Source organism: Dryobates pubescens, chromosome 12 (assembly GCF_014839835.1).
Source record: "Dryobates pubescens isolate bDryPub1 chromosome 12, bDryPub1.pri, whole genome shotgun sequence".
In the NCBI taxonomy this organism is placed as follows: Eukaryota; Metazoa; Chordata; class Aves; order Piciformes; family Picidae; genus Dryobates; species Dryobates pubescens.
In genome coordinates this window covers 21777176-21790828 of record NC_071623.1, presented here as the reverse complement: position 1 = coordinate 21790828, position 13653 = coordinate 21777176, and the positions used below count along the sequence as shown (strand labels likewise).

The following is a 13653-nucleotide window of genomic DNA, read 5'->3' as shown; positions in this document are numbered from 1 at the left end:
GCACTTAAAAGATTGATGGCTATTAGTATTGTCCTCTCTCTTATGTTGGTTTTTTTGTCTCTGTGAGAACATTTTTCCATTTTGATTTGTCTACTGTAAATTCCACTACTGAAAAGTTGCTATAAGTAGAAAAAGAGGGGGAAAAAACCAAACCCCCACAAAAACACAAACAAGACATACACACACACGAGAAACCAAACAAGCCAAAAAGGACCCCAAACAAAAGCTCCCACGGGACCAAACAAAAACCCGAAACAACCTTGAAAGTGACCAACTTGCACTGAAGGAGAGGGGAAAACAAAAAATACTATTTCACTATACTGTACAGTCCAAATAGAAGCCTCTTTTTAGAGGAAAAAGAAATGTGAGACTCTACCTGTATTCAGTTTGGTAAGCACAAAAAATAAGACCCCTTTCCATTCCTCTGCTCTGCTGCAGCCCTACCCTTGCTGCATACTGAGTCTGTAAAGGGAGAAAAACAATGGGAAGATAAGAGGAAGGAGAAATGGGGGAAAGAGGTGGGAATGCTCCTCGTTTTCCAGAGCCCTTTTGCCTTGTGTCTTCTCCCACTTTCACCCTGCCAAACATTCTTTTTTAAGGAACTCCTGGGGGATTCTGTGTCAGGAGATGAGGAGTGTGTGCTGTTGTAATCTGTGTTGGCAATTGAGGTCTGCCCTTATGAGTCTTCAAAAAAAAAATAAAGTGCAACTTTTCCCAGATGATAGTAGGTCTTGAGGTGCTGAGTTTCTTTTCTCCTGAAGGATGGCTGCCTGAGGCAGTAAGGAACAGTTTTCAGGGTTTTCCTGGGTGCTCTTGCCTTCACACTAAATCAAGCAAGGACCAGTTCCTGGGTGTAGGGGCCAGCTGATGTCATGTGGATACATTTGTAGTGTTACACTCCCTTGCTCTCCAGGAGAGAGGGGTCGTATCCAGGCTTCCTGTGAAAATAATTCCTCCAGTTGTCTTTGCTCCTGAGCTTATCTTGGGACCTGTTTGGGAGAGCATGAACTGGCTAGGCAGAAAACAATCTGAGGGACCATGCTGGCAGTTCAGCAGCATTAATTCAAGGGGCCAGTTTCCTTGGCTTAGAACCAAGTACAAGAACCAATCCCTATGGGGGAAATAGTTCTGTAGAGATGACATAAGGGTTATATCCTGCCTTTGCAGGAGGAAGTGTACTTTCCAGTATGGTGGTACCATAAGCTGCAGTCTGTCCAAATAGCTTTTAGTAGTATGATAAATAATACATGTTTTCAGATAAAAGTAACTTCCATTTGTGTGGCATTTTTTGTTTTGGTGGTGTTTTCAAGTCAGTTGAATCCCATTTGTTCTGAGACTTTAAACAGGCTGAGGTGCCCCACTTCTCTCCACTTTGTTTAGTTGCTGCTGGAGAATAGACTGCTCTCAACTGGGAACAGTGATAAGGGTAGAAGTGATGCTGCAATATCTGTAGAAGGGGCAAGTTACTGTACCTGAGTCATGATGCTAATACCAGTGTGACAAGACACATTTTCTTAACGGTTTATGTGGCTGCTTTATTCAGAAAAATATTTTGAATCCTTTTTAATAGCAAAATTGTAGTGTGTGAAACATTAATGGTATCTCAAGTTACTTCATTAGTGGGCTGAGTGGGGATGACAAAAGAGGAGGTAAAACAGTTAATTGTTTCTATGCAGGCAAAATTTTGTCTCAGCGGGATCGAAAAGCACAGCTTGTGGAGGGTAACAATATGTCTCCATCCAACAGTATCTTGAAAAGGCTGGGATCTGGCTCATATGCCTGATTTGGCACCAGGAAACAGACTCGTGTGTCAGGCACTGTCCCTTAGTAACTTGGCATGTGTTTCTATCGGTGACTGGTAGTTGGATTTTCCAGACAAGTCATCCTTGCTCTCAGTGTTAACAAATGCATTGCCACCTAGCCTGTGAAGCCAGGTTAGCTCAGGGACCCTTTTGTTTGGCAGCCATTGCTTCATCTGTGCTTGCTTTTTATCTCAAGGTGCCTTACATGGTTATGAAGCTGAAGTATTGACACCTGAAGAGTGGTTTGCTTATAACAAACTTTTCCCAGCTTGTTTCTCCTCAGCTCTTACCCTCCCAAGTCATTTGCCACTCAAAGAGTTAACACACACGATGCCCATGTCCTGTTCAGTATGACTACAGTTGTGGTGAAATTGTCCTGTGACTGTGGTAGGGAGTCAAAATCCTTTGCAAATGTATGGTGCAGCCTTTGACTGTTGAATCTGAGATGCTCCATCTCTCAGTTAATGTATTCTCACTTTTGCTGAAATAACAAGTTGGGCATTAATCGCAGTGGTAGTTAGTATCATGGTGTCATAGTATCAGTCAGGGTTGGAAGGGACCACAAGGATCATCTAGTTCCAACCCCCCTGCCATGGGCAGAGACATCCCACACTACATCAGGCTGGCCAGAGCCTCATCCAGCCTGGTCTTAAACACCTCCAGGGCAGGGTCTCAACCACCTCCCTGGACAACCCATTCCAGGGCTTTACCCACTCTCATGGTGAAGAACTTCCTCCTCACGTCCAGCCTGAATCTCCTCACCTCCAGCTTCATTCTATTCCCCCTAGTCCTATCACTACCTGATATCCTGAGAAGTCCCTCCCCAGCCCTCCTGTAGGCCCCCTTCAGATACCAGAAGGCCACAATGAGGTCACCTCGGAGCCTTTTCTGCAGACTGGACAGCCCCAACTCTTTCAGTCATTCCTCATAGGAGTGGTGCTCCAGCCCACTGATCATCCTTGTGGCCCTTAGCAGTTAGGATCTGAATAAAGGAATACTTTGCATCCCCTCATCTTTAGATCTATCTGTTATTCTGAAGATGCTTTTAAGCAAATTACTTCTCCAGTGCTTTTCTCTTAAGGCATTTAAAAACACATTTCTATGCTACTCTCTGCCTAATGCCAGCCTCTTCGGTTGCATTCTGTTTTCACGTCTTGGAGGTTATAGAACTTGCCGATGTTCTTTGCTGCATATAACCACTTAATAAAAGGCCTTTATCAGGAAAAAAAATAAATAGTATTATGCAGTTTCAGTAACCTGTGTGTTGGTGAGCAAGTACCGTGGCCCTGTGTTGTGGACCTTCGTATAAGAAGTTGTCTGAGGATTTTATTTTGTTTTAATAGCGTAAACATGCCTTTGCTAATCTTCTGGTCATGATCTACGTGGAAGAGGAGGTGTTAACCCAGGTTGAGAAGTGTTGGTTTAAAACACCAGCTTTTTTTGGTCTGGTAAAACTACAGCGTGTCTCACGTAGTGGACGGTCAGTGCCATTGATTTTAACGCCTGGCCTCCTCCACCTTCTCAGTGGGACTGGCTAGTCATGCAGGGATTGATCCAGGACATGTGCTTCTGTCTTGGAGTGATTGGTTTATTTATTGCCTTGAGCTTAGAATGACACTCTTGAAAAACTGATTTTGGAATGACATGGGTTGTTTTTTTTTGTTGCTATTTCCCTTAACTTATTTTTCTCTTAAGATATATGATTTATTTTTTTTTTTTTCTCCTAGAAATTTGTTAGGAACCTTTAATTTAAAAGTTAAAAAAAGGAAAGGAAGAGGCTTCTTGAGTGCTTAGTAGTACATTCTGGGAGATTATTGTTATTTAAGGTTGTTTTTTCCTGACTGATTTCATGCTATTTTCTGCCAAAGGCTGGAGAAATTTTTGTTATTTTTGTAATGTTTCCCATTAGCTTGTACTAACACCTGAAAGGAAATGGTGAGAGGTTGTAAGATATTAAAATGGCCTTCAGCATACCACTTGTGTATCTTCTACTGCTCCACTTCTGTGTTCCCCTTTCCACCCTTACCCCAAAAGGGCCAGCATGAGACTTCTGGTGTAAGTCACGAGAGCGCTGTAACTGAGTAACGGGAAGGATTGCCCCCAAAGTTACAGCGCAGCGGGCAGAGCCGTCAAAGGATCTCTGTGTGAACGCTTAAAGCAGGAGATGCTTATGACTTTAAAACATACAGCTTTATTTTTTATATATATTTTTTTAAATCCTAAGATAAAGGAGATGTTGGGAGGTGCTCCCTTTCAGAGAACAGGCTGCGTGGAAGAAGTTGGGAGTTTCTAAGCTCTAGCTTTCTTGAGGAGATCTTTGGATTTAGCATGTATAGCGAAGCAAAACTACTCATCTGTTAATTTGGTATTCTGTATGTTCTGTGCCCTTAAATGTAGTTGTTTTGAAAATGAAACTAACCTTGTCACGTGGTGTTAAAAAAGCAGACTTGTGTGCAATGTTTTAATTTGTTATTTTTATTATTTTTTTTAAAAGAAAATGTTTGTATATAATTAAATGGTTTAATGTGCTTTAATTGGCCTAAGGTAAAGAGTAGTCCTAGAATGTAAACATATATAATTAGGATTTCTGATTTCACTGTGAGATCTCTGAACTCTCTTGTTTTGCAAAGTGGTTTGTTTTGTTTACAAAACACTCTTTTTCTATTTCTTTCTATGGTGTTGGTTTAAAGGCATTTGCTTCACTTCTGTTCTGATATTGAATTCATGGTATAGTGACATCTGGTGACAGCATTATCAGTTTCACTGTGTAAAGTCAGACACTTTGAGCAAAAATGGTAATGATATGACAATTCTCTGTGTCTATGAATACACGTTTTTAAATGAGGTGGTTATAAAAATAGTTGCTGTGCAAAATGTTAGTAGTCTTCTTCAAGAAGAAAGCAAATTTTCTAATATCACTAGAGCAGTCTCTTCATTCATCTACTTATTTTTAAAGCACAGTGTCAAAGTGATGCTGCTTTACCTTGTATCTCTGATCTAATGTTTGTTTGTTTTTTTTAGATACCTGTGAAGTATTTTGGGGTTTTGTTGCTGTTGTATTTTTCTGCAGATTTTATATAAACTACCAGTTAATGAACTGCCTTTTTTTTTTTTTTTTTAAAATTTTAACTATTAAACTAAAATACATTTCAGACCAAAACCAAATTATATCATATAGCATTTGAAACTTGCCTTTTTTTCCTTGTCCCTTGTTCTTTCTTTCTCTCTCTTTTCTGTTCTTTTCTGTTTTTTTTTTCTTTTTAATAAGCCAAATGGGCATGTAGATAAGATCACTATAATGGATCCAGGTCTCTTTTGGTAAAGTGTTATTTAAAGGTCTGTTAAGATCTTATAAGACAATATACTGAAAAAAAAAATATTGTAGTAGGAATATAGATTTAGAAGTGTTAATGAGATTAATACAGCTTAATTATATTGTAAGTTGCTACTGTCCTTAATGACAAGCTTTTTGTCATAGAAACGATGTATGATAAATTAATTTTGGTCTAGTGTATAGAATTATCATATTGCTATAAATCTTTGAAGTAAATCTGATGCAAAACTTTCATAGTTAGCATTGCTGGCCCTGTGTATACTGTTCTTTGTATACTGTATGCATATTATTTTGCCTACTGCATTGGTCTTCAAACTAAAACTCTTATTAGAGAGTATTTGGATACTTCAGACTGTGTTTCTTGCAGTTTACATTCCTTTACCATGGCATTTTTGTCCTGTCTAAAAGTATTGTATGGAAATAAAACTTTAAAACTTCTGTACAAAGTTTCAATAAAAATAGAGAAAAAGAAAAACCAGTAACAGAATAGATATTTGTGAAGCTGTTTTGGAGAACTTGTCCATAATTGTCATCTATATCCTTACTTACAGTAAGCCTTGCATCCCTATATATAAATATACTTGCCCTTTCCCCTGTTATTAAAGGGCAGACCTTTTGAAGCACTGACTGGGCATTTGGGTAGTGAAGTTAAAAACAAAACAAAACAAAAAACAAAACCACCACAACAAACCAAACAATAAAAACCACAAAGCCAAACAAAACCCACAACCTCCCTTCAAACAACCCAACACCAACCCCCCAAACCAACAAACAAAACCCCCCCAAAACCGAACCCCAACATCCAAAACCTCAACAACCTACAAGAAAAACTTAAGGATCAAAAATATTGGTGCACAGTTTGGCTGCACAACCTTAAGGCCAACTCATAGCATAGGGAGATGGGGCTGGGGTAGGCTGGGTTGGACTGATCGTTGTATGATCTTAAGCTCAGGATGCTGGCAGGACAAGAATAGCCACCTGAAGCACCCTGCAGAGCAGCAGCTTGCACGGAAAACAAAGTATGGATGAAGCCTCATTTAACAGAGCAGCCTTCTTTAACCCACCACGTGCAAAACTGTTACTTCCCCCTTCTCCTCCCTCCCCCCCCACTTCTTTAAGTGCCCTGTTCATTGTGCCTCCTTCTTTAAGTGCCCAGTTCTTGATTGGGTTGGGCACCCTCTTGATTCTGGAATATCCCTAAATACCTCCAGTTGTGCTTCGCTATTGCTCCAGAACTGCCCCAGCCTGGATGCCTCAGTGTCTGCCTTGTATTTATTTTTTAGTGTGATTGAGAAATCAAATGAGTCCTGATGCCTAAGTCCTCCAAAGAGTCTGTGCCAGCAGTCACATTCTGAGAGTGATGTGTATGATGCTCTCCTGCCTTGTAGGGAATGGTTGGAACTTATGGTTGTCAGTACTTAAACAGTTAACTTTGAAGAGAGAAAGATACCTCCTCAACTTTTATTTGAACAAAAGATTAAAACGTTAACACAATTCTAATAGTGGAGACCAAGCACATCTCACTTATTTCTTTGCCTAGTCCCTGTCCCCCATAAGCATGTTTGAACTAATAGCCATGGAAAGCGTGGTGTACAGCATGACTTCTTCATTGTCCAGTGATGCTGGTTCAGCAAGGACGGGAGGCAGGCAGGCCTGTGGATTTGGGATTAAGATGTTTAGTGATGGGTTGTTGGCAACAGCTGAGACGAGGATGCTATAAACTGAGATTTTTCAGCTGCAGTGGGAATGCTGGAAATGATTCTTGATATTTTCTCACTGCTGCGTTGTAAAAGAAAAGTAGGTTCCTTGTTACTGTCTGTTCCAGGAATGGGTGAAAAAATGGTTTTTGAGTGGGAATTTTGGACGGAAAAACAAGCAGAATTTTCTGCCTGCAGATTTGGTTTGGATTTGTGCTTTCCAGGAGGGAGTGGGACTCGTGTTTTCTTAAGTTACCTGTTAATTAATTATCTAATTAGCTTTTTTAGGTGATTATTGAGTTAGGAGCTTTCTGTGTCTTTGACTGTGAAAGAGGTTCAAGAAGCCTCTTTGTCACTAGCTGGGTTCATCTGTATGAGTTAGCAAGGACTCTGTCAATCGCTTTCAGACTTCAGCGTTTCTTTGGTTGTGGAGCCCTGGCCCAGGCCAGTTGTGGGTAGGTTCAAGAAGTGCTCCAGCAGCGTTTATTTTGAGGGTTCCCTGGAAAAACCCAAGGCGATGGTGGTAATGAGTACTCTTTGCCTGCTGGCGCCGAAGCGAATTCTGCCTCCTTGGACGTGGCTGTCCTAGTTTGCCCTGTGCGTGCTCTCGTGCCAGGAAAGTGAACAAGCCAGGAGGTCCTTTCTTCCTGCCCATCTCACAAGCATGTTTAAGCAAGTGGTACTTAGTGATTTGCTTTTATTTACTCTTTTTTTTTCAGATGCTTGTAGGCTGCTAGGAATAAGGTGACAATTTGACATCATGGTCATGATGCTTATAATCCTTTAATTTGGCAGCAATTATTTCTAGTACTTAACCTGAATCATGAAATTAGTTTTGTGTGCTAGCATTGAGTATCCCACGGTCTATATGCTGTAGTGTGCAGGAGAATTGGGGCAAGAGGTTGCCAAGGTTGACTTTCTTTTGCACACCAGCTGGTGGGAACAGCATGACTTCCACCTTAAATGCCATGTTGGTTCAAAGCCAAAGGTTGTTTCTTTTCTGCAAAAGCATGAGCATTAGAAAATGGTGACTATGGTTCTCACACTTTTGGGGAAGTTTTTTACTAACCACACTCAGCTTTTTCTTTCTCCGCGCTCTACTTTGTTCTTCTGTGGCAGTAAGGATGTGCATGATGGGTGTAACAGCTGCATGTTAGAAGCCAGATCTCTAGTCCTTGGAAGATTTCTCTCCTAGAAAGGAGCTCTTCAATGGCTTAGACTAGTCTGGATGGTGCTAGGGATACACACCAGGTGTGGAGTGCTGGGGACTTGGTTGGAATATATCCCGATACCCAGCTGCTACAGTTGATGATTTGTACAGTTGCAGGCATTTCTCCTAAGGGTGGTCTGTTGCTGGCACTTCCAGGCAGAAGCCTTCAACCCAGGGAATGTAAAAATTAACTTTTTGGCCTTTTGCACCTGTGGCTCAACCAAACTAGTGTTTGTCTGCTGGAAGCCATGCATTGCCCATTTCCTTTGCTGCTGCACAGATGTGCCTCTGTTACAGAGGTGGTTTGAAAAATGCTGACAGCATCCAGAACAATTGCACTGGAAGAACTTCTGTGAGTTCAGAGCTGCCTCCTTGTGCCTCATGTTAGACAGTGAGCTATTCCCTGTGGGAAAGTACCAGGCTCAGTATTGTGTGGTTTGTGTTGTGAGCTCTGGTCATCTTGTGTACCATTTGCAACATGCTGAAGCCCTTTTTCTTTGTCCCCAAACCATCCAGGGAAGCAAACAATAGCAGCAGCAGTAGTTTGATTTATGTCCCTTCCCCACCTTGCAGAGAACCTAGTGACTGGAGGTGCCAGGCAGCCAAAGGCAGCCTTTTCCTTTTGAAGGCTTGGGGCAAGGAGATGATGGGCTTCAGTTTATCCTGGAAATAGTAGCCATCACTTTTGGACCCTTTCTGTCTGTGTCTGTAAGTCCTCTGAGCTGCAGTTAAATGTGTGGGTGAATAGAAAAGCATAAAAGAAGTTGATGAGAGAAAACACTAGGGAAATAATACATTGTATGAAGATGGGAAACAAGGCTGAGTTAGAAGGGAGAAATTAAAAGAAAGCTGATTTGAGAATAGAGATCTTATCTAGAATTAAAAATCTTACTTAAAATGAGTCTTGTTTTGAGAAATTTTTATAGTATAGATAACATTCTTGAGAAGTAAGCTTCCAAAATTAAGTTCCACCTTAAATCTGGGGCAGGTTTGCATGCATTGTTTTTCATCCACAGCCTGTTTTCATAGGAATTGCATCATATTCAAGATCTTACTAGGCAAAATAAAACCACAAACCCTCTTATCTAGAGGGGGCATGACCAACTTTCTCAAGAAAGCAGTACACTGTAAAACAGATGTAATCTTGGAAGATGAGGGGGGAGGTAAGACACAACTTCTGCTTCCTGTGGTGGTTAAAATCCTGAATACAGTTAAAAGTACTGTTGTGCACAGAGTTGCTTTTTTAAACTTACTCTGTGGACAACTTGATACAGACCTTGATGAGATTAGACTCTGCAGTTAAGTGACTTTATATATTGCTTATCTCAGGGTCTTCTGAAGGTGGAAACTGTGAGGTTGGGCAATTGTAGTGCAAAGGCTTGAGGTGTTAAAGGGAAAGTTTGAGAAGTTCAAAATGTTCCAGGGTATCATAAAACAGGGAGCTCCTTGCTTTGAGGAGAGGAATTGGTAACCTGAATTGGCAAACTGAAACCATGTATCCCCTCACAATATGCTCAGGAAGGGGCTTACCAGTGAGAAGTAAGGAGATGGTGAAAGAAGCACGGGCTATTTTGACTGGGGTTCCAGCTTCTGTTATCACAAGATTGGAGAAGGCTTCTTTGACTTGCCTTCCCTTTTTTTCTGCTCCTACTGTTATCTTTTTGTTCTCTTCATTGGAATGTATTCTCTTTTCATCTTGTGCACAATAGAAGTGAAAACGACAGGAATTAAATGAGTGTGTGTGTGCACGCACCAGGGAGCCCAGGGAGCAAAGGAGTTTGGAAATAAAGCCCTCCACGTCTTTTACTTTTCTCTTTATTCCCCCCTTTTCCTTTCTTGATTATTTAAACTTAATGACTGTGCAAAGTAAACTTGATGAAATGTATACTCATCTAGAAGTCATGAGAGCAACAAAACTTACTTGTAGTTTCTGGTAAGCTTGGTCTTGGCAAGTTTCTGATAGGTAGACTTCAGCTGACCAGGAGTGCTACATTGATGTCCATATTCTAATTTATTGTGGTTGAGAAGGAGATAATTCACTACATGGAGTATTAAGAAAGGTGTTTAATGGATTCTTGAGTTGTGGCTAATTGTTGCATTAGCTGTTTCTAGTAGTAAACCCTCAAAATTGCCCTCAATTATGGAGCATTTGGTTGCTGTTTACTTCAGACTTAAAAAACAGAGTTATTTTTAGAAATTATCAAGAGTATCAGTTCTCCAAAATGAATTCAATTCAGCTAAGTTCAATGTTGAGACTGTTAACTGTGACTTGCTGTTTATGGGGTACTTCAGTTTCTTTTAGTAATTTCCTTTTGATCTTAAACATTGAGAAAATGGAAAAAAACATATGGCAGAATTTAGATTCTTTGAAGCAGAAAGGTGGGTTTCAGAACAGAAGAGATATTAGCACCACTTTGACTTTATAAGTTGCTGCTTCCTCTTCATCCGAGTCCCCAGGCTTCATGTTAGCATCAGGTGAATCTGCTAGTACATTGGTTTGGATCCTGTTAAACTAATAATTAAAGATCTGTTTTGAAGACGGGGTATTATTTTTAATTCAGATTGAATCAATTTTGATCACTTTGCCAAACTTACCTTTGGTGACTTGGCCTGCTGTAACTTCCTCACTATTTGCCAAATACATTTCTAGTTTAGTACCAGGCCTTTTCAATCCATGTTTGATGTAAATACACAATCATGTTCTCATGTACACGAGCACCTGGGTTTCTCCCATTTGCCTTATTCTATATAGGGAAAATTGTACTGTCACAGTTGTGCCTATCTAGGGCTGCTCTATGTTGAGCTTTCCTTAGATTGAGCCCTTTCCACCCTTGCCTGGATCTGAACTTCAGAGCCCTCACATAGATGTTGCTCAGTTTTTGGACATCCTGATTGTGCTCGTGGATCACGTGCAGCTTGTTTTTCGCACGGGTGCAGCGTTACTCCCACATCTTCTGTTTGCTTGATGTACCGCTTTTATCCTCATTGGGATCTTTCTGAACCGTGCCTATCCTTCAGCGGTTGTACCCTACTTGAGACTGATTTCTGTGTTGGTTATGCATTTATAGTAATTGCAGCTTGTTATCTTGTACCAGGAATTCAAGTTTGTGCCTTAGGTGCACACAGAACAACCTTGCCACTAGCTGTTTTGTGTGCCTGGCTTAGCGCTGATTCTTTTCTTTGCTGTCCGTTCTTAATCTGCTGATTATTTTGTTACTGGTTTGCTGTGTCTTCTTGTGTACTAAAATGCAGTGTGATGACTTAAATTGACTCTTTCCAGCTTTTCCTTGTTTCTCATTGCAGAGCTCTTCTTATGTCAGTGTTGATCTTGGCTAGTTCAGAAATGCCTGCGTGCTTGCTCTATCATTTTCACTAATAAGTTTCTAGTGTTTTATTATAGAATCATAGAAACAGGGTTGGAAAAGACCTCAGAGATCATCAAGTCCAACCTGTCACCCAGGACCTCATGACTACTAGACCATGGCACCAAGTGCCATGTCCAATCCCCTCTTGAACACCTCCAGGGGAGCTGGGATTGTTTAGCCTGGAGAAGAGGAGGCTCAGGGGTGACCTCATTGCTCTCTACAACTACCTGAAAGTGGTTGTAGCCAGGAAGGGGTTGGTCTCTTTTCTCTAGCAACCAGCACCAGAACAAGAGGACACAGTCTCAAGCTGCACCAGGGGAAGTTTAGGCTGGAGGTGAGGAGAAAGCTCTTCCCAGAGAGAGTTGTTAGCCATTGGAATGGGCTGCCCAGGGAGGTGGTGGAGTCACCGTCCCTGGAGGTGTACAAGAGGGGGTTGGATGTGGCACTTGGTGCCATGGTTTAGTCATGAGGTCTGTGGTGACAGGTTGGACTTGATGATCTTTGAGGTCTCTTCCAACCTTGGTGATACTGTGATACTGTGACTCCGCAACCTCCCTGGGCAGCCCATTCCAACGGCTAACAACTCCCTCTGCGAAGAGCTTTCTCCTCACCTCCAGCCTAAACTTCCCCTGGGGCAGCTTGAGACTGTGTCCTCTGACGCAGTAGTAAGAAGTTGTTTTTTCTTCCTAGTTTTGCTGCTTTTGAATTGCAGAGTTCTTCTAAACATAGATTATGTGTTCTTTGGTTTCAACCTCAGTAAGCAACCTCAGAACAACCTTTTGTGGCTGTTTAACAACGAAAAGATGACATTATTTTATCCTGCTATTGCTATGTTGAGGGATAATCAAACTAATTATGATGGATTTCTTTCTGTTTATAATTTAGGGAGATGTGCTCACTGACTTCTGATGCTTCCTGTTGAACTGAGTAAGCAGCCAGAAGAACTTGAGTACAGTTGTAGCCCCAAAACAAAGTATTTGGTGTCTGCTTCCACGTCTGTCTTTAAAGAGACTCTTTGGAGGAGCTTTGGTGGCTTTAGAAGACTTCTTTTGTACCCATTTCTGGTTGGTTTTGTTGTTTTTTCTTTTTTTCCTATTTCTTTGACTTTCTGTCCTCTCTTTAGCTCCCTCTGGCCAGCTAATGAGATGGAAAATTGAGCAGTGGTGCAGAGTATTTTCACATGGCTCTAGTTCCAGCTACAGTGTTGTCCTTCCCTTTAGGACTCAGCTGCTGACTTCTTGTTTTTTATGAGATTTCAGCATTACAAAAGCTTTATTCCAAACTCTTGCCACATTTCTGGTCTGTCTCCAAGCTGTTCTATGGAGCTTTATGGCTGAAAAGTTCCTGTTCACAGTATCACAGTATCACAGTAACTAAGGTTGGAAGAGACCCCAAGGATCATCAAGTCCAACCTGTTCCAACAGACCTCACAACTAGACCATGGCACCAAGTGCCACGTCCAATCTCCCCTTGAACACCTCCAGGGACGGCGACTCCACCACCTCCCTGGGCAGCCCATTCCAATGACGAATGACTCGCTCAGTGAAGAACTTTTTCCTCACCTCGAGTCTAAACCTCCCCTGGCACAGCTTGAGACTGTGTCCCCTTGTTCTGGTGCTGGTTGCCTGGGAGAAGAGACCAACCCCCTCCTGTCTACAACCACCTTTCAGGTAGTTGTAGAGGGTGATGAGGTCACCCCTGATCCTTCTCTTCTCCAGGCTAAACAATCCCAGCTCCCTCAGCCTCTCCTCATAGGGCTTGTGCTCAAGGCCTCTCACCAGCCTCGTTGCCCTTCTCTGGACACGTTCAAGTGTCTCGATGTCCTTCCTAAACTGAGGGGCCCAGAACTGGACACAGTACTCAAGGTGTGGCCTAACCAGTGCTGAGTACAGGGGCACAATGACCTCCCTGCTCCTGCTGGCCACACTATTCCTAATACAGGCCAGGATGCCATTGGCCCTCTTGGCCACCTGGGCACACTGCTGGCTCATGTTTAGGCGGGTGTCAATCAGCACCCCCAGGTCCCTCTCTGTTTGGCAGCTCTCCAGCCACTCTGACCCCAGCCTGTAGCTCTGCATGGGGTTGCCGTGGCCAAAGTGCAGCACCCGGCACTTGGACTTATTAAATGCCATTCCATTGGACTCTGCCCATCTGTCCAGTCGGTCAAGGTCCCTCTGTTAGTTTGGCCTCCAGTAGAAGATGCTTTGCCATCAGAGTATTCCCCATTTCTTTTCTTTCTTTTTGG

At 42.0% G+C, this 13653-nt stretch overlaps 1 protein-coding gene across 1 annotated transcript in view; it reads left to right on the top strand.

Moving 5' to 3' along the window:
* MRPS6 (mitochondrial ribosomal protein S6) overlaps window positions 1-13653 on the top strand; it is a 51064-nt gene that overhangs the window by 17274 nt on the left and 20137 nt on the right. The gene's annotated exons all lie outside the window — the stretch shown is intronic.